This window comes from Egretta garzetta, unplaced genomic scaffold (assembly GCF_000687185.1).
Source record: "Egretta garzetta isolate BGI_Z169 unplaced genomic scaffold, ASM68718v1 scaffold206, whole genome shotgun sequence".
NCBI classification, from domain to species: domain Eukaryota; kingdom Metazoa; phylum Chordata; class Aves; order Pelecaniformes; family Ardeidae; genus Egretta; species Egretta garzetta.
The window spans coordinates 1315739-1336677 of record NW_009259984.1 but is presented as its reverse complement, the minus strand read 5'-3'; positions in this window follow the sequence as shown (position 1 = coordinate 1336677).

Genomic DNA, 20939 nt, shown 5'->3' with positions numbered 1-20939 from the left:
AGCACCATGCCATCCGGTTGTGGAGTTGCCCCAGCAGGCGCTCTGGCTCAGCCCAGGGTGGTAACAGTCATTAAGAGGGCTGAGACACCACTGAGTTTAACTGGTGAACATTTTCTACGAAACTTGCCTTGGTGGTAGCAGGACAAGAAAATTAAAATCCCCCATACCTAGGAGGAAAAGGAGGAAAAGGAAAGTTTGTATTGGTAAGAACTTTAGCAGCCTCCTGCTCACTGAGCAGCATGGAGGTAGGCAGCTGAGCAGCATGGAGGTAGGCAACCATGTCAGACACAAGTACTGCCCCTTTTATAACATCCCCCTTTTTTCCAGACAACTGATGAAGTGAATTATCAGCCGGCTAAGCCAGATGTAATGCGCCCAGACCCAGGCGAAGCTTTGCTTTCTGGGTCCCCTCCAGCCCTGTTGCACCAGGGAAAAGCTGCCAGAGAAGAGTCTGCAGCATTCCATGCCCATGTGCCCGTCCCTCCCTGGAGAGGTTGGGGAAGGAGACAGAAGGGATATGTGGGGGAAATGCACTTTGCTCAGCCATGGTAATGTAAAGGGTGAGAAGAGGGTGGAAGATCTTGGAAGAGAGCCTTCTTGTACTCTCCCTTTGCTCCCCTCTTCTCAGTCTGAAGTACTGTTCCTCCCCAGGAAAGCTGCTCCTCCTGCTGATTAAAAGAATAATAAAGCCCAGCGGTCAGGAGGGGTGTCCTTTCTGTCAGTTATGAGGCAGTTGTCACCCCATCCTTCCCCTTTCCGAGTGTAATGCAGGCTGTGAGAGTGAAATTTCAAACGTTATGCTACTGTAGCCGCTCTGTGTGTGTAAAGAAATTGGAGGATTAAGAGTGAGAGTGACTGAGTGGTAGACCCTTGTACAAAAATGACAGATGCCCTGGTGTAAAAGGTGACAATTTACCTATGCAGTGAAATGGTTCTGTCAAGGCATCAGGAAATTTGGGGACTTGAATGCAGAGAAGGAAGCATTTGAAAACACAGTCTGCCTTGAGCTTCTGAAGTAGCCTCCGAGCTCCAGAACTGATGTTTTGTAATTTTGCCTTATCATCTGCTTGGGTTTATCATGGTGGTAATAGGGATAATGACAGAGAGTCAGTCATTTCCACTTAGATGCCAGTTTTTAAGTAATAATAAGCTCACAGCGGGTTCGATTTGGTCTGTGCTGAGAGTACCTGGGGTTATTTTCCCTTTGCTTTCTCATGGTAAATTATCTCAGCCCACCAGGGCCAAGCTGATTTTCTAGCTGTAAAAACAGAGAAGACGAACATGCAGCACTGCACCGCGCTGTACACTTAGCTGCTTCCTCCTTTGTTGTTTTCTTTATGTTATTTAGGAAGAGAAAATTCTCCGAGCCACCCATTATGGTTCGAATCCAGGTCATAAAAAAAAATGTAAACTAATAGTGGACTGTCTCCCCTAACCCTCTCACCCCATGCATCTCTCCTCTGTATTGCAATCCCTAATGGGAACATTTAAAACCAGTGCTTATGATAATGCCCTTGTTCCCATGGACACCACAGTGCTGCAGAACCAAGATTAATGGAGGACCATTGAGACTGGTCCTAAAAGATTGTCCCTCTTGTGTATTATGGTCTGTCATGCTGCATCCATTAGCAGAGGAGCGGAGGGTCCTCATCGTGTTGGTATCACTGGGACCAAATCGAGCTACTGCAAGATGGCATTTCCATAGCACATCAACAGATCATTTCACCACTGCTTAAGGCATCGTAAATTGGACTTATAGCTCAGCTGCTGGCATAAATAAGTCCCTTTGATAGTTAGTGGAAGACGTTATGACACTCCAGGGTACAGGAGGGGACATTGGCACTGTCATTTTTTTTCTCCAGCCCTGGCACCCTGGTGCCTCTGATCTTTCTGAAGATTCAGGGCACGCGCTCTTCATTACGGTTTGGGCACCAGGGACTTGTTTTTTTTGCAAGATTAATGAGCGCCACGGAAATTCTCCAGCGCATCTCGATAATTAAGTCTTTGTTTATCAAAAAACAAGTTATATTAGGAGCAGAAAATTCGCAGTAATTATTCATAATTCTAACAATTCAAGTATAGCTACCTCATTTGCCTGGGTAATTCTGCTTTTTAATTTCTTGCATACATTTGCATATTAATTTTGCCCGTCGGCTGCAGCAGGCTTTGACAGTTTGTTACTATGTGATGGTTTTCACAGGGGTGCGACTCAGTTGGGTGGCATTTCGACTGGGTGCAATGATAAATTATGAATTTTCTAATTTGCTGCATAATGAAGTAACCCCTTCCAACCCAATTAAAAAAAAAAAAAAAGCAAAGATTGTGTCTTTTAAATAATATTTCCCAGGTATTTCATCTCTCCGTTTTTGTTGTTGTTGTTGTTTTGCAAGCTTTTTTTTCACTTAAAAAGCAGATGACTGCATTTGCAGCCTTTCAGAATGACTGTGCCTTTCCATACATCAAACATGATTCATGATTCATGTATCCCCAGACTATATTCATGCTGTAAATTGGCCACTCCTCAACCCTCAGGGCAATCATGGATGGTAGCAAAGAAGTCCTAGTTTCTTCTCTGATGTCCAATTTGGGCTGTAGTGATCTGTGTGTATGAGTCTGTCTGTCTGTGTGTCGGGAAGCAGGGATTTCAAATGAGGGAAATAAATGATGTCTGTTTGTTTTACATACTTACTCGAGAGGCTGCACTGTTGTAAATTAACTGCTAAACTACTGTGTGGGTTTCCTTCTAATTTCTTAAAATGGTTGTAGAAATAAATATATATATGTATTTATTACTCCAGCATTGTAGAAAAGGATCTGTGGAGACTTAATTTGTGGGTGAGAGATAAGGGATTTTAGTTCAGTGTTGGTAAGTGTGTTCAGTACATTTGGTAATTTTATGCTCATAATGCAGCACTTAGAAAGCACAAGTATTGCTGGGTAAAATTTGTGGTGTTTCATTATACAACTGCAGACGGGCAAAACAGTTTAGAAATACTGTAGGCCTGATGCCATCCCGACTTTAAAGAATCTGAAATAACCCAGCCAATCTGTTTAGCATGGTGCAAATACTGTAATTATACAATTATGCTGCATTTTTAATATAGAACAATTCCTATACATTTTGTTGTCTCTTAAAATTCTGCATTATTAAGAAACCAAGCCATGATTTTATGGGAGGCTACACCACAGCCACATGGCAGTAGATCATGGAGGATTTTGACATTAATACCCCACAATCAAGCAGCAGAGAGCACATAGCACTAATGCAAACCAACCACAAAGTGCAGATTACATAACATTAATTCTGCACATCCCCGTAAGGCGAGCGAGGAGCCCTCCACACTACCCTCACCCAGCCTGGCAACGCACCGCACAAAGCCCCGACACCACCTTACACAAATACAGCAGAACTGCAAAGTGCCGAACGCTGCCATTCAGCGCTGTCAACATTATTATAATACACAGCACACAATGTAAGCCTGGCACAACTGGGCAACGCGGCGCGCAGTGATATTATAGCATAATCACACAGCTAAATTCATGCCTACAGTACGGAGCAAGCAGCAATAATACTGAGCACAATACAGCATTGTCATAACATATATTAAAGCCGTTCAGCACAGCCGCAAAGTGTGGTGGCATGTTGCATGTTTATACATAAAAGTGGAAGCAGGCTGTACTCAGCCGCACAGGCGGTGCGGTGCTGGTGCCGCTCGCCACAGCTGTACGCCCACCCCAGACCAGACATCAGCACCTACAGCCAAACGGCCGCAGTGAAACCCAAATAAACGCCTGACATATGCACTCATTACTGCACAAGTTAGTTGTGCTGAGCCATACAACAGTGCAGTCACAAAGCTCAGCACCTACAGCCAAACGGCCGCAGTGAAACAGCACCGATACACGGCTTGCGCTTCTCTGGTACAAAACACGGACCCACGGCACAAGTCCATAATAAACCCCAAAGCCGCAGTGAAACCCAAATAAACGCACTGCACAAGTTAGTTGTGCTGAGCCATACAACAGTGCAGTCACAAAGCACTTTGCCTCATGCTGTCATAAAAGAAATAAAACTTATCTCAAATGTAGCACAGTAACCTAAAAGAGAACACTTTGTTACTGCTTTATATTAATTACGAGAAAACCTCCCTATGTGATATTTTACCGGTGGAAAATGCAGCTTTATCAAAATCAGGCTTGCCATAGGAATGTCTTGGTTTAATGACATCTTGACAGAAGGGGGGGAGGTTCTTTGTGGTTTCTTAAATGTTAACTGATCCATTTAGACTTTTTTTCATTTTTTCATGCCTTCTTTGCTTTGAATTTTTGTATGATTAAGAAGTTTTTTAATACATCAAAATTGTCCAAGTCAATGTTATTTTAACAATTAAGTCAATGTTACTTTAACAATGATGGTTAACCTCAAATTCCCCCGCACCGGCCCACTCATTTTAACTTTGTGGCGAATGCAGTTGTTTGGTTCGGAATAGGAACGATTTTTCTATGAATACTTTTTTAATACATGAGAGAGGAAGTCCTGTCTCTGTCTTCTTACGGAGTGCAAAACCCTGCAAGTGCCTAGGTGATGCGACCAGTAATCCAAAAAAGTCATGAAGTTCCTCAACACCCAATTAATGCAGCAAGGGCAGGATGCCTAACGTTTAGCTGCTCTGACGTTACTGAGATGACATGGTATATCTGCAACAGCGAGCCCCCCACTACACTTTGGCTGCAAAGCTTCAGTCTGGAAGGAGTCTGTAGCTTGGGGTGCCCCATGAAAAAGCCTGGGGGTGCCCCACAGTGTGAGGCTGACAGGGTGCAGCACTGGGGAAAGCTGGAGTGAACCTGTATGTTGCTGTAACGCAGCATCGTGGTACACTGTCACAGTCTTGTTTTCTGGTGTCTGCTCGACAAAACATTAGAACTGTGCAAAGGGAAGGGACTGATCATTAAGCGTACGCTAATAACATGAGCCTTTGACTGAAAACATCAATATAGCCCCATAAGTACATGGCAATTAATATTTATCTAATCTGATTTGTATTAGGGCTTTCTATAATGCCCACTCCTGTATCATCTATGCTGTGATCAAATGCAGCAGACATACATAGCAAGGCATCTTCCCAGACTTCAGTCTCCTCCCTTCCCTCATTCTCCTTCACTTTGTTATTTATTATTATTCAAATTTATACATCACTAAACAAAAGAGCACTCATCCCAAGCCACTGATAAACTCTTAAAAATACATCTCATAAAATGAGCAGACTCCATAATTATCCATGGATAAAAATGCAACAGCGACCGTGTGACTACACTAAATTTAATCAAAATCACTAACAAATCACCACCAGAGTTCCTTCCAACCACATCTTTGCTCATCTTTTGCCAATGAGCTATACAGAAAAGACTGGTTTTGCACTGACACCTGAAGGCTGTTTTGAACCAAAAACCATGTGTATTTGCAGGTGCAGATCCTATCTGGGAAATGCTTTTTCCCTTTTAATAGCTGTACTGATTTCTTAGGGAAACAGTAGCCATAGCACATGTCTATTGAACTAGTGCATATATAGGCTAGACATTAGGAAAAACTTCTTCACCAAAAGGGTTGTCAGGCTCTGGAGTGGGCTGCCCAGGGAGGTGGTAGAGTCCTCATCCCTGGAGGTATTTAAAAGAAGGATAGATGAGGTGCCTAGGGACATGGTTTAGTGGTGGGATGGCAGGGTTAGGTTAAAGGTTGGACTCGATGATCTCAAAGGTCTTTTCCAACCAAAGTGATTCTATGATTCTATGATTCTATTCTATGATCAACTTGGGTGTAACATTCGAGTATGGCAATGCTACTGGCTGTGCATGGGTAATTCAAGAAAAATAAAATTTAAAAAGTTTTAATTCTTGAGTGAAGACATAGCCTTAGAAGCAATGGCCATTTAAGAGAAGAGCAATTTAAAGCCAGCCTCATGCACCTTCTTCAGTTGGAGAGTAGAAACTTTCTGATGGGGGCTGTGTATCTGTCCTGTTTCACAGGGTGGAAGTAAGGAACTTCCACTGTAACTGCAGTGCTTGGTTGTTTCAACAGCTATAGCAGAGGTTAACCCAGGGCTTTCTGCTGAGGGAGACTTGGAAAGGCCTGGGACATTCTGGTCTGGAGAGGGCACTCACACATATATGGACTGACCTCCATCCCTAGTGACAGAGGTTATGATTTATTTTCTCTTGCGTATCTTCAGAAAAGAATGGTGGACTAGCAAGGAGAGGTCTCTATGTGCTTGTGGAGGAGGAGGAAAGGTAGGACTAAACAGTATGAAGAGTCTTTTGAGGCATGAAGCTTGCTGGAATGGTTCCAGAGGACGGATAGGGAACGCCAAACTTGGGATAGTCTTATACATACCCACCTTTGGGAATGGTCCATGTAGGGGATTATTTTCAGAGCCAGGCCACGATTGCTTCCTGCAAAGTGAGCTGGAATTCTAAAACAAAACCTGAAGAGGTGATAATCATCAAGGACTGTGGGCTATCAGGGACTCGCTGCCCAAGGGCACACTCTGACCTGCTTTTCTTTAGCTGCGTAGAGGTACCTGAATTGCCTTAGTCCTTTGCTGATTTCATGAATTACTTTTTCTCCTCTTGTGGAGAAAGGTTAGCAGGTTTGACATTCACTTAGACTCATTCCCTACTATTTCCTGACCTGAAATCTGTTTTCAAAATTGGCTGCAAGGTGAGCCTAGTTTAGGGATTTAACTCTGTAGACCACTCTTTCATGGACCATTTCCTTTTCCAACACCTTAAGACTCTGTGTTTGACTATTACAAATGCTTCACTGTGTGGCTCACTGTAGGTGTTCCAAATAAGCCAGCCTTTTTGTAAGAAGTTAAATACGTTATATTCCTTTTATATATTCCCTTTATTTGAGAGGTGACAGATTTTTCTGCTAGTGTTTCTTCCTTCAAGATTTTGTATTGCACTTCAGAAGTGCACTACTTTTGAGGGGTTCATACTAGAGTGCAGACAAACCCCAGGGCACCAGGGCTGCTGGCTTGTGGGCAGTGAGAAAGGGCCTCTGTGTATCCTTTCATGCAGGTCATCTGCTAGATTTTCTTAATAGTGGTGAATATGTTGCCTGGAAAAAAAATGTATCTGTACACCATTCATGTATAAAAAGATTTAGAATAATTTTGCACTTAAAACTGACTCTGACTCCAGAATTGTTAAAAAAAGATCAGCAGGATGTGTAACCCATCCATTCAGTTTTCGTTATATTGTTCCTGTATTCACTTGCAGAGGTGTGCATGTAAAAATTGCATCCCTGCTACAACCAGCTAGAGACACTTGTCCCTACAATATGAAAAGTTCAAGATTATGTATTCAGTACTGCAGGATATGGAAATAAACTACTGAAAAACTGATGTATAAATGCACTTCTGTAACTATAACAAAACTACTTCTTTAGGATAATTTTTAAACTATTTTACAATTACTAATTAATTACTTAATTTAGATTTTAAAAGCTCCTTCTCAAATGGAAATGTGGATGAGAGGAACAACAAGATTTTTCATTGCTGTAGAAAATCTCAAATTCATTACACCCTTCCTAAAGTCAGAATACCCACAAGCCAGTGACATTTCAGACAGCCCTTGCCCAAAGAAACAAAACTTATGTACATTATTCCTCAGGTATTGCCATATCTTTAAAGCTTTCACCTGGAGGAACGGCATGTTACTTTCTCCTGTGTATGCAACTATTGCTCCCTGGTTTTACTTGCTGTTCTTCTAGCTATAGTAGGTGCACAGCTCGTTGGCAGGGTGAGTACACAAATAATTTCCCTTCTTCTGTAGCAGTAGGTAAACTTGGGCATAGGTCAATGAATTTTTGTGTCTGAACACACACGGTAGACTGTGAAAGTACTTCAGGTTGATTCCAGAATTCCTAATTCCCTTTTCAGCAGTGACCATGAAATACTTTATGCCAGCAAATGGGTATGCAGACTCTCCCAAGAGATGATTCTCTCCGAACAATCAGTTTGCTCAACATGCAGAAATAGCCTTAACTATGAAACCTTGAGTAGTCTTTTTATAAAAAGAGCCTTTTAATCTATGTGGTTTAAAAATATAAAGGACAAACTAAAACATGTCTGAAAACTCACTACCAGCTCTATAAGGTGGTATCTGAAGGTGAACTGGAGAAGAATGCTGAGCCCAGCCGGTCAGGGCTTGGACACAACACCTGCAATGGGGTTTCCCTCTGCTGTCCCCTGCTGCCTACATCAGTGGTAGCCAGCTGTTGGGTCTGGAGCTGTATCCACCTTGCAAACAACAGGTTATAACTTGTGTAAGGTAGGTTACCCTTTTTTATGTGGACTTGGATAAGTTTCCCAGGCTTAGCTTTGGAAATGCTGACTGCTACTTTTTGCTGCTGCGTGTTTGTGTGGCTAGGTGTACCATTCATCTCCATTCAATATTAGTATTCCCTAAAACCCATGTCTCAGAATTGTTCAGGTAGAAAGGATTTCAACTGCTTACAATTTTGTGGTAAGGTGTAATTGGCAAATCAGTCTGGGATGACATCTTTCTTCATTTTGGTGCAAATAGGTTTAATTTATTTTTTTGCTTTCCAAATTAAGCACGTGTATTTTGAAAAACCTAAAAAAGGAAAAATCTGGATTTGAATTGCCAAAAGAAACCACTTAGCTGAAAAGATATTTGCCATAAGAGTGTTTTATCAGAATAAAACCTTCCACCACATTTATTAACAAAACAATATTTGTAAATCATCTTCTGTGTGACAACAATAACTATATATTAATCATTATTAATAATAAAATATCAGTGAAGGGACTGAAAACTTTTAAAATGACTGTGTGAAAAATATGCAAGACAGCAAGTTCGGAACCTAAAGCTATAAATACACAAGGGAATAGTTATTTAACATGTGCTGTAATTTGCACTATTTAAATCTAATATTAGAGCTGCGGCTTTTTTATGTCAAATCTAGAATGCTTCAGCAATGTTAGATAAAAATGGTCATTTCTGCATTTGCTGAAATAGATTGTGCTGTATTTTATAAGAATACCATGTAGATTTAATCCATGTTGACTGATATCTTTCTCATTATATGAGTAGGAGATAATAAAAATGCTTTAATTTTCTTACATTCAGTAAAGACAAACTACATTTAAATTTCTGTAATGATCTGCAAAGACTGACAGCACGCAGAAAAGTTTGTCAAAAGGATGATGTGCATTGACTTAACTCTCCCGGTTAATGGGTTCATTCCAGTTTATTTTTTTGTGACATGGGAGGAAAAATTCAATATATAATTTTGTGTCATTTAGGGGAACCATGAATGTAGAATCAGGAGAGGGAAAGGGAGAAAAATAATCACTGTTCAAATAATTTTAGCCTGAGAAGCAAATAGATTTGACTGTGGTGCCCAACCCCCCTAACTGTATTTGTGTACACTGGTTCAGAGTTTAAGATTCAGATAACACTCAGTATTCAAATTTGTCGTAAGCCATATGTGCAGGTGAGAAATTGCAACGTTTTCAACTGTTTAAAATTCATTTTATTTGAAACCGTGCTTCAAAACCAGAACAGTCCTGCTAACATTCTGAACATCACTTGGCTCTTTAATAACATTGCTCGAGATCTTTTGAGCAAAGCTAATTTTAAAGTACAGGTAGTTAGCTAGAGTTTAGAATCCTTACCAACTAAGCAAGTTGCATCACATTTACATCAAACTTGATTATTTTATTTGCTTTTAGTAAGATATTGTGTGCATACCACTGCTTAATTTTATTTTGTTTATAATTAGGATATCATGCACAGCACTTGAAAGGAGGAAAAAAGGCGACATTTTAAGTGGGTGCTTCTGTAACAGTGCTTTGGTAGGGTGATCGGGTTTTATTGATGTATTAGTGTATAAAAAGAATTGAGTACAGGCTAGGAACGGACAATACTATTATGCCATTTTTATATAAGATATAAACCTAACCCCATATATTGGCACCCTGGGGCTTGCTTATTTCACTGTCTCATATTCTTGATGGCCAATTCTGGAGGTAGCTGTGAAACAAGCAAGTTTCGTGCTGAGGTTGGGGCTTGATGGCAAGCAGGGCTGCTGGGGTCTAGACAGTCCCCATCCTGTCTAACTTCAGTGTGTTATCTTCTTTTCCCACCCAGCCTGCTAGAAGTTTTACAAGCCTATTGTTTCCTAGCCACCAGTGATGTATTTTGGAATAACCTTTAATTTAGCACCCTGTCTTTATCAGCCCACAGTGCTTTTTGTTCTCCACAAAAGCAAACTACTGTTACTTGTTCACTAACCTAAAAGCAGTGGCAATATTGAGGAGAGAAACCAAGACAAACAAAACTGATTAGGGCAAGATTTGCTTTCAGAGAACCTATTTCTGTCACAGGGGGATGGATAAATAAAATAATGTTTCAATAATTTATGCAGTGTGCACAGGAAAAACATTGGAAATGTGAAACAAAAACGACATGTAAAGAACAACTGAAGTTGATAACTGCTTTAATCAGCTCAGGTGATAATTCTAAAATGAATGGAAATACTGCTCCTGTTTTCAGCTCACAAATGACAAAAGGCCTTTGGATATTTGTTCCCCTCCCAGAAGTTCACTGCAGTCTTGTTCTCCTCACTGCAGTGTGGGACCAGATGAGATCGGGCCATGACCTGGACATGAACTCTCTCCTTATCACCAAGAGGCAGCATGGGCCAGTGGTCAGCATGAGACTGGAGGAAATACACCCAGCACTCAATCCTCAGCTCAAGACTCATTTTGAGAACACGGTAAAGCCCCTTCACTGCTCTGTGCCTCAGTTTACCTGCCTGTAAGAGAAGGTATTTATCTGCTTCCTTGGGAATCACAAGGTGTGAGGGATAGACAGACCATGCTCTGGGGAAATTTTAAACCATTGATTTCCCTAATGAGTGATGAGCACCTCTGCCTCCTTTTCACTCCCTCAGCCTCTGTATGGTCTGCTTGGTCACAGCATCCTTCTTCAGATTCCTATGTCAGCTCAATATAAAAAGAGAAGAAGTTGCTATGGCATCAACTTGGTGCTCACAGGGAAGGCGGAGAGGAGCAAGCAGGGCTGCCTGGGGCCCGGGCAACGGTGGGGCCGATGCGGGAAGGCAGCCAGGAGGGCTCGGGGGTGACACCGGGGGCTCTGGCACCTGCAGTTGCTCAGCCGCTCCATGCCGGGGTCAGGGTCTGACAGTCCTTCAGTGCACACCCTGGGCTCTTGCAGGATTTATTTGGAGGCTTGCTATTGTTTTGCAGGAATTCTTTGTGCTGGCTGCTTGCTTTCCTTGGCCTGCTGGAGGCAGGGGCAGGTCACTTGTGTCATGGTGCAGAGGTCACACCGCCGTGGCAGCTGTGGGGGACTCAGGGCATCGTGTTGGCTCAGAAAGGTTGGGTCCCGAAGGGCTGGGCCCGGGAAGGTGCTGGCACGTCACTGGGTGAGAGGCTGCTGAAGCTGTTGAAGCCTCTTTTTCTGTGTCTCCCTCTGCTTCGCTCTTTCCCCTCCATCTCTGCCTGCCCCCCCCTCCCGCCAGCCCTTTGTCGACACTTGATCATTTACATCAAGTTGACATTCGCAGAGTTTACTCAGGGGTCTGTAATTGTATTCTTTCACCGGTTCTGCATTACCAACCATGAAAATGGAATCTTATCATCCCTGACCAATTTTTAATGTACAAAATGATTTGGCCGAGGTTCAAAGGGAGTCACAATTGAAATCAGGTGAATGATACATGTAGGTTTTTTTCAGTTTCTCCGTGCCTTGATTTGATTTTTCTCGTAAGGCATACAGGGAGATGTAGCTTATTTTTATATGTGTGTGTGTGTGTGTGTACAAGCTATATAAATGCACGTATATACTCTGCACATATATTGATGCACTATCTGCCTATCTATATTTTGTGTACATATCACTCAAATTTACCCATTTGCAATGCAATGGATGACAATGAAGTTTGCTCTAATCCCTAAAAAGCAATCAAAGAATTGGAACAGGGTTAAAGCCTGCTGATGGCGCATTGCGATTAATAGGACATTATTAAATAGCCCCCCTCCTTCAGTTCCTCTTCCCTCCACCCCTCTCCCCCACCATCTTGCCAGATAAAAAGAGGCCTTGGAGACAAAATAAATAAATAAATGAGGTTTCATTTACATTGTAAAGAATAGGGGAGAAAACAATAGGGAATCCTCCTCACTGAAAGGCATACCGTCTCCAAATGGACAGAGTCCTCAAACTATGGGAGGGAAGGGGAGTTCCTGCTCTCAAATATCATTAGAATGTTTTTTATCTTTTGGCAGTTTCACATCATGAATAATATGGACATTTATAACTCAGTCAAGCTCCGTCTTTCAAGAGTACAGCTCTTTAAGATCAAGGAATCTATCAACTTACATAGCTCCCTTAGCTATCTTATCTAAGTGCCTCACAAACAGGAATGTATTTATCCACACAGTCCCTGGGCAGGAGGGAAATGTTCTTGTCTCCATTTTATAGATTGAGGAGAATGACAAGGAGCTTCAAGGCCTCAAAACAGCTTCTGGTTTCGGAGGGCCTGGCTTGAGGCATCCAGGACTTTCTACCTTTCCTCTTCTGTAGGAGCTGCCCCTCTGTTCTCCTGCCCAGATGCTAGAGACCTTACCTGTATTCTGAATGAAATGAATGGTTTCTGAAAACTACTCTGAAGAAATGCCAGGTTTGACACTTCAGAGTCATTGGCCATTTTTAGAACAAATGACCTTCTTGAGGTCATGAAGAGAGTGAGTGGCCATCCTGGGACCTGCACCACAGGATGCTGTTTCCTAAGACGGTAGAGAGTATGTGCTGGTAAGGAAGTGAATCTCTATGTCCATGTGTGCTTGGAATATCGAGAGAATCAATAGGAGGGGCTTTCTGCTTAGTGCTCCGAATGGACTGAGGATGGTCTAATTGCTTTATCTCTAACAAGTCTGTTGTGGGAGGAGGGAAGATCTGATGCGTTGTCACTATGCAAGAGATGTGTGTACAGCTTCCATGAAGGCAAGTTGTGCAAGGACAATAAAGCAAAGAGGTTCCAAGTACTCTTAGGGTTAATATTTTTGGGGGGGTGGGACAATGGTGTAACTGGTAAGAAAGCATATCTTTGGTGGGGATTTGAAGTGTTGAAGTGACTGGTAAAGCAAACAGCATTTTGGGATGCTTTGTTGATGATATCATACTCAAAGCCCTGGCAAAAAGCTAAACCAAACCTGGAAACATGCTTAAGCCATGTGTACTACAAAGTAAATCTTGTGGCTGAATTCTCACAAGAGTCTGTGTGTTTTGTGCAATGTCCATTTCTCTTAACTGGGAAGTTATTTGACATCCTTAAATACATTTGCAATTTTAATCGTACTCCAATTCTAAAGAAACTCTCCCTGAAATATTTGACCACCTTGAAAAAAAGTAGTTCCTTTAAGCAATCATCAGTTTCAATAATTTTTGGTGGAACTCCAGAACTAGGAAGATTCCTGAAATCAGTGTCCTTGTGCCCTTTTTTTTGCTGTGAAATAAGAAGTGTAAAACCTGTGCTTCCAAAATTAGCATTGACATAAACTGTGGCCTTCTGATAAATAATATTATGGGGAAAAATACAAATTTCTCTGTAAACTGTATGTCTGTTAATGGTGATTTTAGTGGCAGAATAGGCACTCCTGAAAGTTCTCATTCAAGTGCATTTTGCTCATTGCATACTCTATTTCTCATCTCACTCATGTAGCTGTGATTTTATACTAAAGACTAGAGATTAGCCTGACCAGAACGAAATTATTGTTCATCTCCCAGATGTATTCAGATAGTGTTTTGATGTTTTACGGTGAATAGTGTTACTAAAAAGGATTTGCATACTCCCTTTGGAGTTGTTCTGGCAGGGTGGTTTTCCAGACTGGAGTCAACACATTGCACAGACAACAACTGGGAGAATGCAGTTGATTTCCTTACTTCAGAAGTATCCAGTGACACATCTAAAAATGGGATGATGGTTAAGCATTGGCTCAAAGATGACAAAAATCAAAGAAAGCTTTTCTATGCAAAGCTTTCTTTCCATAGTCTGTGTTCTTGAAAAAGTGCGTGTTGGTGACAAAGTAGTGGGCTTAGCTACTCCTCTCATATATAAACTGCTTGACATTGTCATGAGAGAAATCAGCAGAGCTGCAGTTGTAAATAAGAGCTTCCTTGATGCAGACAAAGGCAGTGTTTTCTAAGGAATGTAAAATGGGAAACAAAATAACAAGTAATTCCTGCTTGGTTTTCGGGACAATGCTTGACACGATTGGTGATTATCCTGAGGGACATGTTTGGGAATGGCACGCTCTTTCCAAAAGAAAGCTTTGGATCTTTTTTGTTTGTTTGTCAGGGACAGGAAACTCTGAGAAACATGTTAGTGCAGCTATTGTAATGTAATATTCAGGAAAATAAAATGAATTATATCTCTCCCCTGGAAGTACTGAAAGAGTTCCAGAAAATAAAGATAAATGCATAAGGTACTGGGAAGGTGAGAAGTGTTCCTTAACCTGGCACTGCGTACGCTATGTGATCTTGTAATGTCCATGTGTGCTGAAGCTTTGTTCAGCATGTTCCAGACAAGAGACAAACTTTATACTTTGGAAAACTGGCCGTGCTTGACTGCAACAAAATCATTATGAGTAACCTGGGAAACTGACAGGGCTGCTGGTGGCTATCGGGACAAGTCAAGATGATGGCTCTGATTCTGGCAAAGGTGAGGCATGTTGCAAACCACTGAGGTATTTTTAAAAACATTTAGCACATTGACTGTTGTATTCTGATATTTAATTACCTAAGTATGATTAAAGACTTTCACTTTCTTATGTCTTTGCTGTGGTACGAATCCTTGTCATGATATAAAAATATTAGCACCCATTTCCCCATTTTAGATATGATTTCAATGTGATAAGTTCTGCATTTAGCTTTACTGCAAAAATGGTTATGTATATAGCATATCATAACTCAAGGTGGTCTTCTGGTTTTGGTCACAAGTGATATAGAGGATAGTAATATATAGTCTTTGTTAAATAGGAATGAGATGAAAATTTATAACAGGCTATAAGTATCATAATGAATATCTACCATAAAGTCTGCTTTTAGCTGTTGATTTTTATTATTGTAGGATCACCTGTATCACAGGAGCATTCCTGACACTCGCCAGAGTTAGAAAGATTTATCCTTGGGCTAAAGGGAAATGCCACAGGCAGAAACTGTGATAAATTGTGAGAGTTTTTCACAGTAGATTATCTACAATTAATACTAAAATAAAAGCAGCTGAACAGAACCACTACACCCCCCACCAAATGAGTTCTGGAATCAAAACATCATGACTAAAAACTACCTACTTAGAAACCTTTATTTTAGTTTGGAGGGGCCGTGAGTGCAAAAGAGAGCTCGTTAACAAAATCTCAAAAACCCCCAGAATTGCAGGTAATGAAATGATCTCCTTTGGGATACTATGAGTTCAGAGGATATGTGTTAATCTTTGGAGAAAAGGAAGCTTGAGAGTTATCAAAAAAAGAAGTAATACAAACTCAAAGTAAAAACTGGGGCAAACACTCTGATGCAGCTGATGGAAACAACACATTTGCACACAAACTATTCTGTATATGAGCTTAATTTTGTTGAATGCTGCTCAGTATAGGAAAATATCTAGAAATCAAAAATTGAGTTTTCATCTCACAAAACACACATCAGGATAAAAATCAAATTATAAAATCTGGGGAAATAAAACTTTCAGAAACATTGTCTTTACAATTGGTAAAATGTTTCATGTTTATATTTTCAATTATTTCACCATTAAAATGCATCTGCTCTGATTCTCACTAGAATTCCAGTTTGGGCATGTGATGGCCCAGTCAGCTCCATATATTGGGTTCACAGCTGAGCTTCATTTCCTGTGATGCAATTGCTCAGGGCTGTGCATGCTTGATGTAGGGGGTTTGTAGAAGAATGAAAAAAAAATATTCTCCGTTTCAGCTTCTTGCCTAATTTGGAACTGGTGCATGGATTGACTGGAAAGTCATATGGACAAAGCACCCGAGAAAAATGTAATCAAGGTAGGAAGCTGAATGTAACTTTTCTATTTCTACTATGCAAAAATATCTACCCATTAGTGAAAAAAATGTAATAATTTTCAAAGAATATTTTTGTTATTAAAAAGTTGTGTGCTTGTATATAGGAGATGTCAGAGTTCTGACATTCTCATCCACACAGTCAGTTGTAAAGTGTGTGGCTGCTCCTCTTGTCTTTTTGAGGTTGTCCTGGTTGTGTATAGAAGCAGCAAGGACCTTGAGGAGGTTGTCCTTTTCATGGAGGCAGAACTGGATGGGGCTGCACTCCTAGGGCAGCTGTATTTTATGCAGATAGTTTCTTGCTGAGTTGCACCACACATTCGTTACTTTCTATTGTCCGTGAACACCTTTGGAAAATCTTTTATGTCTTTCTACTTCGTAATTTTTCTTTTTTTTTCTTTTGCACTGAGTCTGTTTAGTCCTGTACACAGAAGTCTCTTTGTCTAGTTTTATATAACATATCTATTATTGTGATTTCTTAGTATTTAGACAAATATGAATTCAGGGAAACATCAGAATAATTTGTAGTTTAAAAAAATGGGATTTGGAAGTATTAGTGAAAGAACTGAGAAATAATTCTCGAGTGTCTGAAATGGGAAGCAATTTTCTAGGTAATGAGAGCGTTTTATCTAAGAAAGGCTGTGGGCTGAGCCCCAAATGTCTTTAATTAAACACTCTGTAAATGTGTTCTTGGATTCTGCCTTTCTGTTGTCTCTCAAACCTTGCATCAGATAGGCTCACTTTCCTAAATTCAGTAACTTGTCCAGTGCCCAGAGCACTTCAGGCCTGTCCCCCTGCATGTGAGACCCAAGCTGAGTTATTTTCTGGTCCTTATGCGGTCTAAAAATTCTGCAGGCTTTAGCTGAGTCTGTGCAAAGCACCATGTCATGAAAAAATCAATCCTGAAGACACTGGATTTTACCTCTGTAAAGCAGAAATTATGGTAGCTACATGCAATGAGTAGCGTGCAGTTACTGACTTTTCTGAGTAGAACCACATGCTAAACACCCCAAGAGGCCACAACTCTGTGGAAGGGAGGCAATCTCTCTTTCCAACTTCCAGTCAAGCTTGGGTCGGCAAGCCAAGAGTATAATCTATTGCTGCTTTTTAAATTTTACTCATTATGTGAAACACTGTCAAGTCAATCTAATATCAAGCCCGAGGTTTTGCAAATCAGTGATGTATAAAGGCTGGCAGTAATAGAAAAGTTTCCATGACATAAAAAAAAAAAAGTCTGGGGGGAATCTTAATTTTAAAGAAGCAACATTTCTCTGCATTGTTTGTTACTCAAACATTGCTGGATCTTCATGTGTGAAAAACAGGAAGGGAACCTGATTAAACAGGCACAATCAATAAAAGTGAGATTGATTCCTCCTTTTTTCAGTCTCCGAGTTATATACAAAAAGTAAACAAACTGTGTACATGGGGAGATGTGACTTTGTTGTGATAATCCTATGCCTTTTGATTACAACTGAGTGCAATATTTCTTTTTTCTTTTTTTATATAAAAGAGATTACTAGGCTTTATTTTATCATCGCTTTTCATGAAAATATTTTCTACTCCTTGTACATTTGAAAAATTCAAAGTAATTTTTGGCCTCCAACTTGTGAAATTATTGGATGCATTATTTGGAAAAGGAAGGACATGATGAGGCCTTTTATCTGGGGCTGAGCAAGAAGATGTAGAGATCTTCCAGATGTGCTTTGCTATTTTGTTTGCAGTTCAGTTAGTCCTGACACATCTTGCGGGTCAAAGCAGTGGAGTCCAATAGATCAAGGTATGTGGTGCTGGAGCCAAACTTTATGGACAGGCTTGACAAATACCTAGTTAAAGTAACAGCTCATTAAAGAATACATATTTGAGTCTAGTGAGTACTTTAAGGTATTTTAAAAAGTATTTGTATGGAACTGGAGTTCAGATCTCTCGTGGATAGTTAATTGCACCCTTGGTTTAAAAACCACAGACTTTTGAGAACCCTTTCACCAGCTGCTTTTTTCTGGTTATCAAGCCTTGCCATTCCCTTTCTACTATCTCTCTCCTTCTGTTCTAGTTTCCCAATCAGCCCTTCAGTGGTTTACTTTCTTTCCCTCTTAGCCACTTTTGCTCTGATCTCTGTTGCCACCTTGAAGCTGCTCACCCTGCCTCCTTTTGAGAGGCCCAGAAAAAGGTAGTTTTTTCAACTTTTGCTCTCCTCAGGCCTTCATGTACTGAAACAGTTGAAACTACAGTGTTAAAATGGAAGAGTGGGCAGCCAGAAAAACTTCCATTTAACCAAAGCTTAAGGAGAAAGGAACTTGGTTAAATGCAGTGGTGTCTCAATCTACTAGAGGGTCAAATACTTGTAATAGTTTTGCATCTGCAAATGCCTACTGCCTCCAAGGTGATGCACAAAGCCAGCAGCGGTTTTACAGAATCCCACAAGTCAGCCATTTTGGCCATATGCAGTAAATTATCTGGATTCGCCGAACGTTGTGGGAATTTAAAGACAGAGGAGGTAGTGCTTTGTGTTCTCCCTGTTCTTGTCTCTACAAACTGCCCCAGTGTTTATAGGAAAATGCAGACCTCTGTGAATAGTTCTTTGTTTAGAGTTTGAACACTCTCTTAAACTCTTCCTATTAGCAGATCCTGGTGACATCAGACTGCTGTACCATGTTTAATTGAAAGTGGCAAGCAAACACTGTACAACTGCTTCTAAAATGCCTAGGAGCTATTTGAAAGCTTTAGCATGTTAGAGGGGAAAAATGGCCTGGTTCTATCTCCCTTTCTTGAGGAAGGGGAGTGGGTGTTGAGAGGGGGAAAAACAACTTCCCGTGCTCCAGAACTGCTTTGTCTATATCTGCCTAGCCTTTGGGATCCTACTGATTTTTGGAGTGATTGAATTTCTGTGGATATCCCTTCTGTGATGCGATTATCAAAGCAACCAACTACTTGCTAATTGACAGCGAGTTTGCTCAGGTGCTATTTATTTTTAATTGGGTTTAAGAGAGTTGGCTGTGCTAGTGCACTTGTTTGTGTTTGCTATAAAATAGTGTACTGTGTGAGAAACCAAGGCAATAGTCTTAGACATTTAAACAAATTTAGGAAAGGGCACTCCCTATTCTGTGTACTGAGAGCTAAATGGCAGCCTGGTGCCAACAGTAGGCAATGACATTTATAGCATCTAACAGTTACAAAACCTTCAGGTAAGCTACCCTTACATTTCCTGGTAGGAGTCCTTCTGGCCAGGAAGATCACCTTTGGTAGGTTAAGATACTACTTATTTTCAGTCTTTTATATAAAGTAAGCATGACTTCCGTCACTTTTAAATATTTTTTTAAATTCTATTTGAAAACTTTATTTAGAATATTGTTGAAGAATGCACTTAATGGGTCGGTTGGGGTTTTTTTCTTCTTTATTTTTCCCTCAAGAAATGCCTGGTGAATGGCATTGTAGCCTGCTCAAATTCATTGATCTCTCTTTTACGTCACATCTTCTACTAGTCTGAGGGTTTACCCAGCAGTTGATTAAATCTATTAGAGAGCTGCTCTTGCTTAGCTGCCTAAGTATTGTGGTTTTAGAATTCCGTGATGAGTTTGTAATTAATCCTGTGGTGCAGCTTTGGCAATTTTCCGTACATGATTCCAAGTGGGAAAAGGTAGCAAGGTTACTGTATGGGACCATGACTAGTATTTAAGCACTTTCTAGCATTTTGATACTGAAGGGCTTATATCATTTCATACATAAACGATGGAGCTAAATATTCCTTTAGCCCTATTAACATCAAATTAAAGCCCTTTTCCTAGGAGATAATTAGTTGATACCCCCATTGAAGTTCTAATTTGTTTTGTAAGAAAAGCCTATAATTGGACATTGTTCCCACCCAATACTAAAGAAATCACATGCACAAGTGGTCGTTTTTGTTCCAGCAGCACATGCCTTTTCTCAATGTAAGTTTATTTGTATTGCAGAGCAGCCTTTAATTTCTATTTATTATGTGGTCTTTTGTGGCCTGTGTGCAAAGCACCACTTCACAGTCCAGAGGTGAGACCGCAACTACTACACCACAAACCATCCTGGGACTGTAGTGTATCACCTCCAAGGTCAATAAGTAAAGAATAATAGAGATGGAAAAGGGAAGATGGAGAGAATCACTTATAAAGAAGAAAGAGTAAAATAAATATCCAGAAGGATTTGGAGACTGGAGGCAATGAGAAAAGAGAAAAATTGCCTGGCATACTCCAAAGAGGGATTATCAGGAATGATTGCAGGCTAGCAAAGTTATACCTATTGAAAAACATTTTTCTGGTGTTGAACTCTATTATGCTTAATGCTATAACCCTTTACTCAGGTTAGCTATCCCACTGGCAGCAGATGGACTACTTCTTTGAAAAGCTTTCTTTATATGAGTTTTCAGGCCTCTTAAACTATAAAATATTCTTGCAAGAAAAGAAAATGAGGTTCCAGTAAGGAAGACATTTAAAAGTGGTCTGGACGAAGGCCTGTGTAATTAACTCTGGAGGATGGTCTTCCTGTGGAGGGCAGAAGACGTTCATGAGTTTTTCTCAAAACACTAGATCTGAGGTTAGGACTAAATTAAAGGAGCTGGAATTGCCCCACTACTGTAAAACCTCAACCATGTTCTGAGTCAGTATCATGGCAAGAAATAACTTTACCTTTTTTGCCACCTGCATTGTGGTTTCAATTGTCAAAGAAATGCGGGCCATGGGAGACAAATACCATGCTCCAGACCAAGTTCCTGATCAGTACACAAGGGGCAGCAGGCCCCTGGCGTAGGACATAGTTAACATCCAGTCCGTAATACTATTGAGC